The sequence below is a fragment of the Telmatherina bonti genome, assembly GCF_933228915.1.
Source record: "Telmatherina bonti genome assembly, chromosome: 12".
Lineage (NCBI taxonomy): Eukaryota > Metazoa > Chordata > Actinopteri > Atheriniformes > Telmatherinidae > Telmatherina > Telmatherina bonti.
In genome coordinates this window covers 2,649,710-2,664,957 of record NC_136610.1, presented here as the reverse complement: position 1 = coordinate 2,664,957, position 15,248 = coordinate 2,649,710, and the positions used below count along the sequence as shown (strand labels likewise).

The 15,248-nt window shown below is 43.7% G+C and overlaps 1 long non-coding RNA gene across 4 annotated transcripts; it reads left to right on the top strand.

The window, feature by feature from the left end:
• The first annotated feature begins 772 nt into the window (after positions 1-772).
• On the top strand, positions 773-2,967 carry LOC306763566. Of its 4 annotated transcripts, none has more exons than XR_013771524.1 (5): positions 773-834; positions 2,016-2,100; positions 2,386-2,478; positions 2,630-2,682; positions 2,909-2,967. It is a non-coding gene; the product is annotated as an uncharacterized lncRNA (long non-coding RNA). The 4 variants fall into 4 exon arrangements; XR_013771525.1 differs by having other exon boundaries at positions 2,763-2,941; XR_013771526.1 differs by having other exon boundaries at positions 2,630-2,941.
• The last annotated feature ends 12,281 nt before the right edge of the window (positions 2,968-15,248 follow it).

Here is a 15,248-nt window from a genome sequence, read left to right as displayed (position 1 = left end):
AGAGATGAATTGATAATCTAAGACCAATTACCTGACTGGATGTAGATCATAAACTATTGACATTCATTTTTGCAAATCGGCTAAAAGAAGGTATTGGACAAATTATAAGCGATACACAATCTGGTTTTCTGAAAGATAGGTCCATTCATAACAATATTAGATTGATTTTGGATTTATTAGACTACAATTGAAGATAAGATAGAAATGAGTTGTTGGATCTGGAAAAAAGCTGTGAAATGCATTGATTCAAAACGTGCTTTGTACATTTATAATCGCTTGAAATCACTTGGAATTTTCATGAGACCTCGTTGTTCTTTGTTCATTTTATTTTATGTATTTTATTTATTTTTTTCTACACAGGTTTTTGGCCTTATAATGTTGATTGATTCAACTTATGCATTATTTTCAAACCTAAGAACTTTTTTTTGGATGTCTATTTTTGGATGTCTATTAAGCTCAGTTTTTCTTTTTATCATATCAACATGTCTTTGAATTGGTTTTGTACTAAGCCCGTCTTTGTTCTTGTTTCAGTAAAGGAAAATAAAGAAACACCCAGAGTAACCTCTCCGGTAGTACTCCTGTTTCTGAGCTGTGAGGACGTGACCAGATAAATGGAGGGAATGAGCAACACAAAGGAGATGAGAGACGGTGTTTCGAAAATGTAGCAGAGTGACACATTACATACTGCAACGATCTTTGTTAGCATTTCCGGTTTCCCATCATGCACCGCGGCAGTCGCTTTATATCTAGCTTTCGCCTGCTTCGGGTCTCTCTTCGCGCCGCAACGCGGGACGGAAGGTTGGAGTTTCTCTATTTTACAGACAGCAGCGGAAGGTTGAAGTTTCTTTTCAACTGCTTTAGAAAAATAATTTTTAATTATTTTTTTTAAGCCGGGACGGAAAAACGCGGTTTGCCTCGTGGGGGGGTCCGGCGTGTAGGCGCGCGCTGACTAGCAGCAGGACGGGGTCTGGTGGGGCCAGGCGCGAGAACAGCTCAGCCTGATGAGGAAGATGAAGACGTGTTTCTCCTGCAGCACCTCGGGCCTTTACTTTGGTTTTAATCTGAACTACGATCTGGGTTTCCAACGATGATAAAACTAAAAGGGTGTGATTATTTTTCTCTCTGCAGTTTCCTCTCCTGCTGTCTTCAGCTGCTAATCGAGCGTCTCTGGCGTTGCAGCGCTGTGCTGTAAACTCCTCCCACAGCCGCTTTGCTTTCATTCAGACACTGTTGCCAACTTGGAGACTTTCTCACTAAATCTGGAGACTTTTTTTTGTTAAAAGCGACTAATCTAGCAGCTTTTACTGGAGTTATTAGAGACTTTTCTGGTGTTGTGGCGACTGACTTGAAGGCACATATTGTTCTGCAGTTACTGTAAGGAAGGAGCAGCGGGAGCCTCTCCCGTCCTAAAGCACTCCCAGGCGGCCAGTCTCAGTCGGCTCCGGCTGCAGGTCCATGTAGAATAACTGCAGTAGGTTGTGGAAGTTCACCTAAACATAGTTTATACTATTGTCAGTGACAGCTGGCTGCATTATTTTCCTATACACAGTTCGGCCAGTTAAACACTGTAATATCCCTCCGTTACGGGGCGTTACCATAGCAACGCGTTAACCAGCTGGTTCAGATCAGCCGTCTTTTAACAGGTGAATGAGAGAAACGCACTGCAGCCTGACAGCAGTTTGGTATAAAACGTACAGCCAGGCCAACATAAAATAGTTCCTATAGAAGCAGTAAAAGCAGATTAAACAACTCGGAACCGTACATTAGACGGTTATAATGTACGACATGGAGTCTAGAACGTAGAACAACACCACGACACGCAGCGTTGTTTATAAATACTTGATAATTGTGTTAAATAATCCAGATCTCAATTTCAGTCAAAATAATTCTGATTATAATTTTTGTCATCATCGAGCAGCCATACTGTGGTGGTATAACTCCTCCTGCTGGGTGGAGCAAACGATTGATTGTGTATCAGTCGATGGTTCTGACTGATGGTTCTCGTCTCCCTGCAGCGCTTCTCATGTGAACGCCGCCTGTCAGCCATGATGTGGAGCTGCAAGGTGTCGCTCCACATGCGGACCCCCAGGTGATCTCCGGGTGAGTGGGGGACGTGTTGCCGTGTCCCAGCTCCCAGTCAGCTGACCAGTACTGTTACTGGTTCGGTGTTACGGAGCTGGCAGAGGAAGTCTCTGGACTTGGTCTCAGCGCTGCAGGTTCTGTTTTAGAATCTGCTTGCGCCGAGCTGTTGCAGAGCGCAGCCTGGCGAGAGTGGCCGGTTCTGCCCCCCATCGGGTCCGGCCTAGTGCAGGGCTGCACACCCCCCCTACAGAGATGCTTGGTGTGGTGCTGAAACCCGGTTCTGAATGTAGGCTTGTGTTCCAGGCGGAGCGAGGATGGAGGCGGACGTCCCGGTGAAGGTGGACGTCCCGACGAAGGCGTGGTGAAGGTGGACGTCCCGACAAAGGCGTGGTGAAGGTGAGAGATGGAGTGAAGCTGGAGACGTGCTGTGATGACGGAGTTTTAACACATCATGCAGACACAACCGTGGTGAGGTCTCCTGTCTGAGCACGGCTGCATGAGGAGCAATGGTCCCGTTGTCCTCCTACTGATCCTCCTCCCTGTCCAGGTCCAGGAGGAGGAGGTCCCTGTCCAGGTCCAGGAGGTGCAGAGTGGTTGCAGGTGGGTTCAGCATGGGGCAATGGGAGTGGTGTTGACCCAATCCAGTACTGCTGTGGCAGATCTGGTCTCCTCTGCTGCAGAATCTGAGGATTGGGAGAGAAAGTCGGGACTTTGGCACAGGTTGGTGGAACTGGTTCCTCCAGCCTGACTGAAGACCCGGAACACGGGCTGACTGAAGACCCGGAACACAGACTGAGCTGTGGAATGATGACTCTTGTGCTTTCAGGCAGCCAGATGCGTCGGGGGGGGGTCACCTGGTTTGACCTGCTGGAAGAGGGGGGGGGGTCACCTGGTTGGACCGGCTGGATGGTGGTCTGGGGATCAATGGGATTGTTTATGACCACTTGTTTTCTGATGAATAAAGATTTTCCTTTTGATGTACAGAGAAGTGTTGACTCATTTATTTACATTTATTAATTTATCAGTATAGAAATACAGTTGTACAAAGTCTGAAAATAATGTTTTGTATCAAAACCATGCAATTCAGAAGTTACCCAGAAAAAAACAGCGTAAACTTGCCTTTAAGAAGTTCCTGGATCCAAACAATGATCCGGATCACCACTAAAATTAAATCAGTTCTTCCATTTCATGTTTCCAACAAGTCCTGAAAATTTCATGAAAATCCATCCAGAACTTTAGTTATCTTGAACACCATCAGACAATCAGATAAAGCCAGTAAAAACATGAACTCCTTGGTGGAGGTAATAATGCCACCATGTAAAACTCTGTGAAGCATCAATATATTTTTCCATAAACACCTCATAAAATTTATTAGATTATTCACTGTGTTAACATTATTTATAAACCAGTTAAGTGTTTTGTTTGTTTCATTCATTTTCTAAACCTCTTAATCCAATTCAGGGTCACAGGGAAGCTGGAGCCTATCCCAGCTGGCTTTGGGCGACCGGCAGGGTACACCCTGGACAGCTCGCCAGTCCATCACAGGGCCACGCAGAGAGACGAACAACCACTCACACTAACTCCTAGGGGCAATTTAGAGTAACCAATTAACCTAACATGCATGTCTTTGGATGGTGGGAAGAACCCAGAGAGAACCCACGCATTCACGGGGAGAACATGCAAACTCCACACAGGCCACTGACCAAACCCCTCCCCAGCCAAGGATTGAACCAGTGACCTTCTTGCTGTGAGACCACAGTGCTAACCACTGTGCCACCGTGCACCATGTTTTGGTTGTGTGTAATATATACGTGTTGGTCCACAGAAAACAGTTATGTAGGGAAACTACGTTGACTCGAAAGCAGAGACCCATCCAGTATGGTGGCGACCCATCCAATATGGCGGAGACGCTGGTTCACTCTCCAGCGCTCAATGAGGCGTCTGTGTCTATGATGTCTAGACCCTAGAAGCTGTGTAAGCCCCTCCCCCGCCCAGAAAGACCCATAGATTGTATTTTTTCCATTTATTTTCTATTCAATTCTTTTACAGAATTTACAAGTCTTCAAAATGGAAAAATGAAGACGGCAAAAGATAATTGTACGAAAAGGGAAATAGGACATTAATGGAAAGAGAATTGCTAGGAAAAAATAAAATGAATAAAAAGAACATTAAAAAAAAGATTAATGAAAAATAGGGTAAATGCGAGTTACAAAATTAAATTACATTTGTTACAAATACCTGTTTTTTTGAGTCAGATTGTATCGAGATACATTTTTACATCCTTTATAAAGAGATTAAAATGTGGTTTTCTATGCATTACTTTTTGTGAATGTGAAACGTTGTGAGAAACAGGATCAGGTTTATTAGAAATATGGCAGGGGAATCTTTCTTCTTAAAATGATACCAAACAAAACATTTTCAAAATGTAGAAGGAAACCTGGTTTGAGGTTATTGGAGATCAGTGCAACAATGTCATTCCAGAAGACTTCTACTCACCTAAAAAGGTGAGTAGAAGTCTGGGTGAAATTTACAAAAGGAACAAGAAACATCAACCTCAGTTTGAATCTCTTAAAATAGCGCTTGGTTGGATAAAATCTGTGGATTCATTTGAAAGAAACTTCTTTTACTTTATAAGTGAGAAAATATTTGTGTGGGAAAGACCAGACTTTTATCCAATCCAGATTCTGAACAAAGTGTTCCAATAGGAGACCCGAGATGATGATGAAACCAGACAAAAAAAAAAAAAGAAACCAGATTGTCTTGGAATAGAGAACGGACCTGGGGATTAGAGCGCAATCTTGGCGGGAAAAAAATCCCATAGACTGTATATTAAAGATGGGCGAAGCCTCTGTGACGTCACCCGTTGGTTTCTGAAGAGCTGAATTGAAGCTCGGTGGGCGGTTCCTACCATCACCATCTTGGCAGCATCATGCATGTCGTCTCGCCCGGAAAATACAAATATGGGCAAAGAGGTGGAGCTGAGAGGGGGGCTGTGAGCGTCATGGTGGATGATTGACATCGAGCGAACTCCGAGCTTTCTGTAGCTAAGAGCTAACCGAGCTAACCCGGAGATAACAGGAGCTAACCAGCTAACGGAGGTAAGCGGGCTAAAGCTAAGTCACGTTGTTAACCGGCTAAAAACCGTGGTTGTTCTACGTTCTTCTGACTTGAAGCGGGAGATCGGGTACCTGTCAATCAAAAGGACACGCCCCTAAATATTACTTTTAAACGGACGAGTTAGAAAAAAATTCACTTCCCCCACAGTTGTCATGAAGGTAAACCTGGCCTATTAAACCTAAAATGGATTTTTGTACCAGGCTGTAAACATGTTTATTTCTGCTGTAAACATGTTTATTTCTGCAGTGAAGTCGGTTTTTTTAACATGGGAGTCATCGGGTGTTTCTCAATTCAGGTTCTGATCACTTCCAAGTGTGCAGACTGCAACGGCAAAGAAGTGTTCTACGTCGTCTGCACACACCGAAGTGAGCTTCCTGTCAGTAAAATGAGACGGCCTATCTAGTGTACCAGAATTACCCGTAGTGCTCCAGTCCACCGTTGCCTAGCAACTACATATTCCAAATTTATCTAAATACTGACCCCTTTCTTCCATAAAAAACACAAAAATATTTATTTAAATGACAGAAAATGGTGGCAGTAGTTTAAATGATATTTCTTTTCCTTTGTGTGTAAATGAGCAACATGAGGCGGTTTAGACGAGCTCTCCTCTGGCTGACAGCTCATCCTGTCAAGCTCACGTTAACTTCAGTGGGAAATAATCCTGGTTAGACACATATACAGTCGTCCTCATATGTATTCATACCCTCCCATTAAAGAAGGAGAAAACTGCTGCCTGGGAAATGAGATGAAACTGACTAAAGTCATAATAAATAAAAGTTTGATGAAAATCATGAAATTATTTTCTAATTCTGATTCAACAGAAAGATCTTTTAAAAAGCAAACAAACATGATAAAATAATAAATCAGTCATAAACGAATATTCAGTAGAACAATCCTGTGATGTTTCCAGTCCAGTCAGGTGTTTTCTGTTCCTCCCAGTCAGACTTCTGCACCTGTTGACAGGTATTTTGTGTTCATCACAACTGTTCATCAGAAAAATGCTCTAATTAGTCCAGGATCAATTTGTTTGTTTGTTCCTTTAACTCATTAAATGACACCGTCTTATATGACAGGATTATAATTTAGCACATGTTTAATTATTGTTCCTTATTCCAGTCTTCAGTTATCTGAGTGACTGGAATAAATTCAGCCTTTTCTTTAATGAAAGGAGACGAAGACATCTGAAGACGACTGGAATGAAATCCATTGTGGTTATTGGACACAATGTCCTCCCAGCTTTTCTGCTGGGACAAATATGTGTGTTTATACATAGAAATAGATAAATAAACGGTCTGGCTGGTGTGGTACCTACACCGGCGCTCTGCTGCTCATTCTTTTCTATCAGGAACGCAATGAATTCTGGGATAGGAGAGGGCGCTTAGGATGGATCTCTGGTAGCCTTCGTTTTAAGCTGATCTGGAGCCAAACGAAGGGCGGACTGGGAGGAGCCTTTGAACTGGGACAGATCTTGGTCACTATGACGTATGCAGCCGACAAAACCGAACTTGGAAGTGTGCAGACCCTGAATTGAGAAACACCTTATGGGGATTTGCTCTGTTTTGCAGCCCCTAGTGGATGAAGGAGGAACTGCAGTTTTATGCACTTCCACATAGGCTTCACTTTTTACTGCCAAAGGCTCCGTCTATCTTTCATATACAGTCTATGGAAAAACTCTAGAAGCTGCGTAATCCCCTCCCCCACCCAGAAGAACTGACTAGATCAGGTCTTTGAGGCCTTATTTATCAAACTGTGCGTAGCAACGATGACTACAGGTGGCGCACGTACGGAAAACGGGAAATGCGGCACAAAAAAACTTCTGGATTTATAAAGCAGTGCACGCGCACGTCCCACATGAGGAAACGTCTTGCCATGCCCACATATTGGCTATATAAGGTCAGGTGAACACCCTGATTAGTATTAATCCATCTCATTTCAGTGATGGTTCTGCAGGAAAAAAGTCAAAAAGAGGAATTTTTGGAAAATGAGGAAGAAATTCTAACAGATAAAGCTGTAAAATGTAAAAGTATTTTATCTGGTGGAGACGGGATGGACATCAGCACCACCAGAAAGACAGAGGAGGTCAGCAGGGGACAGATGCTGTCAGCGTCTCATCAGACCACCGGACTTATCCAGAAAGGACAAATAAAGTGGTCAGACAATAAAATGTAGGGAGAAAGTGCATCTTGGTCCACCTTGTCCCCCCAGCAGGCGTGTCCTGGCAGAGGAGGAGGTGCAGGAGACGGAGACATGAAGACAGAAATGAGACTAAACTTGTGAATAAATGAGAATTGTCCACCTCTGATGTGTTGCATCACTTCTAGACGTTTGGCAGCAGTTTGGTTCCAACATGATGGTTGGAGGTCGGGGACAACAGCGCTGGTCGCAGCTGAACGGGACACGTTACCATTTAGTAGCATGTTATGTAGCGTCTCCACTATCTGCAGACATCTGCAGCTGTACAACAGGTTTCCTCCTGGGCATGGAGGCACCTCCACCTGCCTCCATCTGCCCGATGGCCGCTACACCACGTCTGGCTTTTATAATATGTAGAACTGCTTCATTTCAGAACACATTTTACTGCTGGACGTTTTACGTGCTGGAGGAACAATATCAATACGCTTTTTCTCTTCTTCTGCAGATGCTGTTAATGTCCAACATTCTGGGGGAAAGTTCAGATTTGATTTGGAACAAATGTCTCAGATTTCTTTGGTTTTATTTTCTGCCTTTGGTGTCGCCGTTTCCCGTTTCTCCAGATGTTGTTGTACGCCGGGGTCAGAGTTGGTGTGGAGGTTGGGACGTTTTACTGCCAAATCCTGCTTTTAGAAACCCCAGAAGTGGACTAGCATTGGCGTACGCCGGGTTTTGTGCATGCGACAGCTTTATAAATGAGGCCCCAGGACTGAGGATCCCTGCACCAGAAGCCTGGTCCTCACGCAGCAGCCAAATGGGATTCATGGCTCTTTCACGGGAATCGGATCCTGATTCCCTTTCTGTGGAAAGAGTGCTGAAGAAGTGGAGTGTATACTTATGAGAGTCCCATGTTCAGTCATCTCCGCTGCATTGCTTTGGTCACATCTCAGCCTTCAACCAACGCGTTTTGGTTCTTCAACAATCCGTCTGCCTTTGATGACAGACGGATTGTCAGACGGATTGTCAGACGGATTGTCCTCCTCCCGCCTACTCAATCTGCAGCCACTTTGCTTGTCTCGCCAGCCCTCCCTCGTCAGGTCTTCTGCCAAGCGGATTCCTTCTGCTTTACAAACAGCCGCGGATTTTGATCTCCTCCAGATGTCGTCTCTTGTCATGCATTTGGAGAGATGAATGATGATCTGTCGGTGTCAGTTCTCAGACATTCTTCCTACTCTGCGCATCCTAGACTGTGCGCTGGAGAGTGAACCAATGTTGCTGCCATGTTGGATGGGTCTCAACCATATTGGATGGGTCTCCGCCATATTGGATGTGCTAATGGTTCTTAATCAGCATACCATTAACCACACTCTGCAATCTTAATATGTCCTCATAATTGCAGTGGCCTAATATCTCGTGCCATGTCTGTAAGTCATGACAGGTGTTACACTTATCATTTCCTTCAGCTTCTGTTTGCAAATAATACAGTTTGCCATGCACATTAATGTTAAAGTTAGTACCGTCTTTATGGGTTAGCATGTCTTGCCCTTGTTTAAAGGTGACTGTTGCTCCTAATGCGGTGGCTGACTTTACCGAGAAAATGTCCTGGGGGTATGATGGAATAAACAGTGCGCTTCTCAGTGTTGCTTTGTGTCACTGCCCCTTACTGTCGATCAGGACGACCTCTGCGTCCCCCCGTCTTAGTGCGACGCCTCTGCAAAGCATTCCATCTGCCAACTCCACAGTGTGTTTCTGGTTTGAAGGTGTCATCGAAGCTCTTAAACTTGGTTGCATCATTAATGATGTGTGAGGTAGCTCCAGTGTCAACCATCAGTCCTCTCTCCTTAATGTTGTACGCTGGCTGCTGGACGTCTGCGTCCCTGATCCTGAAAGCAAAGTCTGCCGCTGCTGCTCCAGATCCGTTGCCGTTCTCATCTGCGACCTTCCGCGCTCCATCTTGTTTGCCTTTGTGTCTACAGGTGGTGTCGTTATGCGTGTTGCTCCTGCAATGACTGCACCACGTCTTCCTTCTGCATTCTTTTGCTCGGTGTCCCTTTGTATCACATTTAAAACATACAATGTCGGCATTACTCTTGTCCTTGCTTTGTGGACTTGACCCAGTGTCCCTTTGCCTGGCTCTTGCGACAGTCTGCATTACGTTGTCAGAGGATTCAGCCGCGCTTAACTTTTCAGTGTCCTCAAAACAACGCAGCTCTGTTTTAAACTCTGGGAAAGTTATATTGTCCTTATTGTGCGTTACGTGTATTGCAAATGGTTTAAAACTTTCAGGAAGTCCTTTTAAAACCATAGCTATGAGTAAGCCATCGCTTAATGTCTCACCCGCGTTGCGTAGGCCGTGACGGCGGTCTCTGCCCTGATGATGTAGTCCGTCACCGTCTCATCGCTCCGCTTCTGAAGAGATGTCAGCGTGGTGTACAGGTTGATAATGCGGGGTTTCCCTTTTCTGGCGTAATAGTCTCTCAGTATTTTAAGTGCCTTTCTTCCATCATTGGGTGCATCTCTCATAATTAATGAGAGGCTTTTATCGTCTAACAGCTGAATTAGCTTGGCGTATGCATCCGCATTTTTCTTTCCGTCTGCCGCTACTTCAGCTTCACCGTTGGGTTCTCTCAGAACGGTGTTCTTCAGTCCCAATAAGTGCAAATGTCCAAGCACTTTAGTTTCCCACAGCTCATACTTGCTCTCGTCTCCATCAAACGTAAGTCGAGGCGATCTGCTTGTCCCTCGTTGATCCATGATGCTTTACAGCCATTAGCACACTATCCGTCGCCACTTTCTACCGGCGATGAATCACACACACAAAAAAAATCAAACTCCTCTTCGAGTTGCAGCTGGGCCCATAACCTGTTGAGCATTGCAGCATCACCAGCGATGAACTCGAAGGAAAAATTATGGAGACAGAAATCTTCTTTAGCCTCTGTGGCTTATTTATTTAAGGGATAACAAAAATGTGCATCCTCTCTCTCGGAGGGAAAAAATCATACAACACAAAAAGGAGGGAAAAAAGTAACGTCCCTGAGCGCGCTTACAGACGTGAGCGTAATGACGCAGAGTGCGTCCTTGACCAGTAAAACAGCGCCTCACTGTGGCGACAATCACATATAAAATCCCTCTTGATGATAACACTGAAAATGTATTTACACACATAAAGTCTCTTAACAGTTTGCTTACTAGGTTCTTCTGAAGGAGAACTTTTTGTTTTTTTGTCTTGTTGGTTTTTTGTTTTTTGTTGTCTCTGTTCCGTTTGCTGGAACAGAGACAACATGTTAGCTTCCACTGGTGTAGCATAAGTATGATAGCTTTGGTTTCCTGCCTGTTTAAACATCAGAGTTTGGAAATTTCTTTATTTAGTTAATTTTTCCGGCTGAGTTAAGTAGTTTAGCAGTGGAATTTCTTTCATTAAAACAGTTCATCGGGACTTTGCCCGCCAAGCTAAGAAGACCGACTACAGTTGGGGAAGTCCAGTACGCCATGTTACCCGGAAGTAAGAAAAGCTCGGTAAAGGAAAGATCATGGCTGCACCTGTGTGTTACTTACATGGATCCAAAACCATCCTTCTAGTAAATCCTTCAGAAAGCAATGGCTGTAAGTAGTAGAAGTTGTTTATATGCCTCACAGTTGATAATAATGTTTTGTTCAGGGTGTGCTAAATTTGTACAGTAATATGAATAAGTTTGTGCATACTTTGCTGCTACAAAGATGCTCTTTAACTTATCTTGACAAAATAAGCATTTCTATGTACCTGTTACTTACCTGTTCAAGTAAGGTGAGATTCTAGTAAGAGTATTTTTGTATCTGTTTTAGGTTTACATAGTGCTAACAGTACTTTGTTTACATTGGTTTCAGAACATTTATGGCTCTGACTTGCTAACTTGCTATCTTGATTTTTATAAAAGTACAAACTCTTCTCACATAGATATTACCTCAAATTAGGTTGGGGTTTTTTTCATGAGGATTTCATGCCGGTTCACAGGGTGTGCTGCAAGGAAGATTTTTCTGCATATTTTTTGTTCTTTCAAGACTTGTTATGATGAGTCTCCATGGCAACGAGAGACTTGTTTACAATCGGGATCAACTGATTAACCTCTCCCAAATCAGGATTATCAGTGAAACAACACATCAAATCCCAATGGAGTTGAACACAGACAGAAGAGGTTACAGAGCGGGAGTCAGAGACCGAAGAAAGCGATGGAGATTTAAACCATTTCTCCCGACCGTCGTCTTGGGCAATGTGAGATCGCTAGCTAACAAAACTGAGATTATATTACACACAGGTGTCCTCCATTTAGTCAAGAGGCCAACATTCAATCATTTAGCAGTCATCAGGCAACTTCTGAAGGCAACTGGTGGCACTCAGAGAAAAGGTCCTGAATACTTTTGCACACTGCACTTTTCAGCTTTTTATTTGTAAAAAGAAATAAAATCGTGTAATTTTCAAACACTTTGTGTTGGTCTATCACATAAAATACCAATAAAATATATTTGTTTGTGGTGTGTAATGTGTCAAGATGTGGAAAGGTTCAAGGGCTATGAATACTTTTGCAAGATACTGTACTTTGAGATTGTCTGATTTCCCATTTCGTAGTGAATACGAGTAGAAATACTCTGATTAGTCCGCAGCCGTAGGAAGTACTTGCAGACATACTCTGATCTCTCATTCTATACTGCGCCATCTGATTGCAGCACACTGTAGCAGCTCTGACTTGCTATCTTAATTTTTTTTTAAAAGACAGACTCCGCTATTTGCTTTCAAATGAGGTCTTTCTTCAGAGGATTTCATGCCGGTGCGGAGGGTGTGCTGCGCGGGATATTTTCTTCATATTTTTTGGCTCTCTCAAGACTCATTATTATGAGCCTCCATGGCAACGAAAGACTTGTTTACCATCGGCATCGACTGCTTAAACTCTCCCAAATCAGGATTATCAGCAAAACAACACATCAAATCCCAATGGAGTTGAAAAGGAAGAGAAAAGGATGGGTGAAAGCAGACTGAAAGCAGAACAAAATAAGAACACAATAGTCAAACTACACAAAATAATCCCACTCACCGGAATGAAAATGTCGGGAGCAGACTTTCAAAGATGTTGAGATGTTAGTAAAACTCAAGTCCGTGCGTCTAAAGGCAGATATCTACGCCATGCGTCTCTTCTGTGTTACATCAGATTCAAGACTCCCTTGATTTTGCTTCCATGTAGGAAACAAGTAAAAGTCTTTTTTCCAATTGATGGTTTGTGCAGACATTGCAGCCAACTACACATCAAGTTCTTCTCATACTCGTTGTAATCGTTTGTAATGGCCTCGAAGTATGGCAACTTTTCCGATCAGCTACTGCAGGGCCAATGTCATGAAATGGCGTTACCGTCCCCTGTGGAAGGAGTTTGTTTTCCGAGCAGCCACAGCATTGCAACAATCTCTTTATTTGTGATTCTTTACAGAATACTGCTGGATAAATGACAGGGATTTGCTACCTGGCCTTTGCTAAAAGGAGGGTCGGTTGCAATTTCAGTACACACACACACACACACACACACACACATATATATATATATATATATATATATATATATATATATATATATATATACTATTCACAAAAAGTTAGGGATATTCAGCTTTTGGGTGAAATTTCACAACAAGCCTAAAATGCATTCAAACCTGTACAGGTGAACTTAATGTGATCTTCTCTAAGCTTTTAAATGCACATGTCCAACTGTTAAATGCTTCAATAAATTTTGCACAAGTTGCTGTTCTCTAACAAGGAGCTTAACGGCAAAAATCACGGCAGGTGTGTGATCCTTGAATTGACCAATAAATGTCCTGGTTCAATTAGAGCTGGTGTTTAAACAGTTGTCCTCATCATGCTGTTCACATTTTGACATCATGAGACCAAGACGACACCTAACAATGGAACAACAGTCCCTTGCCATTGCGATGCTTCAAACAGGACGTTCTCAGACAGAAGTGGCCACTGACCTTGGAGTGTCACAGAGTGTCATCAGCAGGTTGCAACAGAGATATGGAGAGACTGGAAGAGTCACAGAAAGGACTAGAAGTGGACGTCCTTTGGCCACATCCCGTGCTGATGACCGCTACATTGTGAACACTGCCCTGAGAAACCGGATGATGAATGCCACTCAACTCCAGGCACGTTTAAGAGAGGTGAGAGGCACCCAAGTGTCACGTCAGACCATTCCAAACCGTTTCCATCAGCGTGGTCTGCGTGCTAGACGACCTGCACGGGTACCTGACCACACCACCAGGCATAGGCATCATCGTCTTGCATGGGCCAGGGAGCATTTACGCTGGACGAGGAACCAGTGGGCCTCAGTGCTGTTCTCTGATGAAAGTCGATTCACACTGAGCAGAAATGATGGCCGGCAACGATGTTGGAGACGTCAGGGAGAGCGCTATGCATCAGCCACTGTTGTCACCAGGCCAGCTTTTGGTGGTGGCGGTGTTACAGTGTGGGCAGGGGTGTCCACTTGGTACAGAACTGCCCTACACTTTGTGAATGGTACAGTGACAAGCCCATACTACCTGAATAACATCATTAATCCAGTGATTGTGCCCCTACATGAACAGCACAGGCCTAATTTCATCTTCATGGACGACAATGCTCCTGCTCATCGAGGCCGCATCATCAGGGAACGGCTGTTGGAGACTGGTGTACCTCAAATGGAACGGCCTGCACTCTCTCCAGACCTGAATCCCATTGAAAACCTGTGGGATCAGCTGAGCCGTCGTGTAGAGGCTCGAGACCCTGCACCCCAGAACCTCAATGACCTGAGGGCTGCCCTTCAAGAAGAGTGGGATGCCATGCCTCAGCAGGCAATAAGTTGCCTTGTGAACAGCATGAGACATCGTTGTCAAGCTGTAATTATGGCTCAAGGGCACATGACCAGATATTGAGACGTTCAAATTCTTTGTTGTGGTGTAACTACCATTGTTGTTACCTTTTGTGTTGAATGAATTTTTTGAGATGAGGAAATCAGTAGTGCATCCTTCTACTTAAATGTCTTACTTTTATGATATTATATCACTGTAGCATGAACAAATTGCATTTTCCATAAATTTCACCTGAAAGCCAAATATCCCTAACTTTTTGTGAGTAGTGTATATATATATACATATACATATATACACACACACAATATAGTATTTTGAGCCGTCTGATGGCAGAAAATTGCAAATGTGTAAATTTACAATTTAAAATTTCATTCAATTTGTAAAATCTACAATTTTAGAAATTATAGTAGCTCTGACTTGCTATCTTGATTTTTCAAAAGTACAAACTCTTCTCACATAGATATTACCTCAAATTAGGTCTTTTTTTCTGAGGATTTCATGGCGGTTCGGAGGGTGTGCTGCAAGGACTTATGTTGGACTTATTTTATGCAAATATGAATAATGGATCCAGTTGTTCTGCCCTGCCTCCTTTAGGAAGATCTGACCATAATCTGGTTCTTCTCACCTCCACCTACAAGCCCATCGTTCAGCAGCAACCAGTCATCACAAAGACTATCAAAATCTGGTCTGCTGAAGCTGAAGATGCTCTTAGAGGAGGCTTTGAGGCTACAGACTGGAACGTCCTCTGTGAACCTCATGGAGACGACATCAACGCCATGACTGAGTGTGTGACAGATTACATAAACTTCTGTGTGGACAGCATCGTCCCAACAAGAACAGTGAGGTGCTTCCCCAATAACAAACCCTGGATCACCAGTGACCTGAAAAAGCTGCTGAACATCAAAAAGAAAGCCTTCAGGGATGGAGACAGGGAGTTCTTGAGGGCAACACATAACAACTTAAAACACAAACTAAGAAGTGCAAGGAGGACTACAGGAAGAAGTTAGAAAGTCAGCTCCAGCAGAATAACCTGAGGGATGTGTGGTCTGGAATGA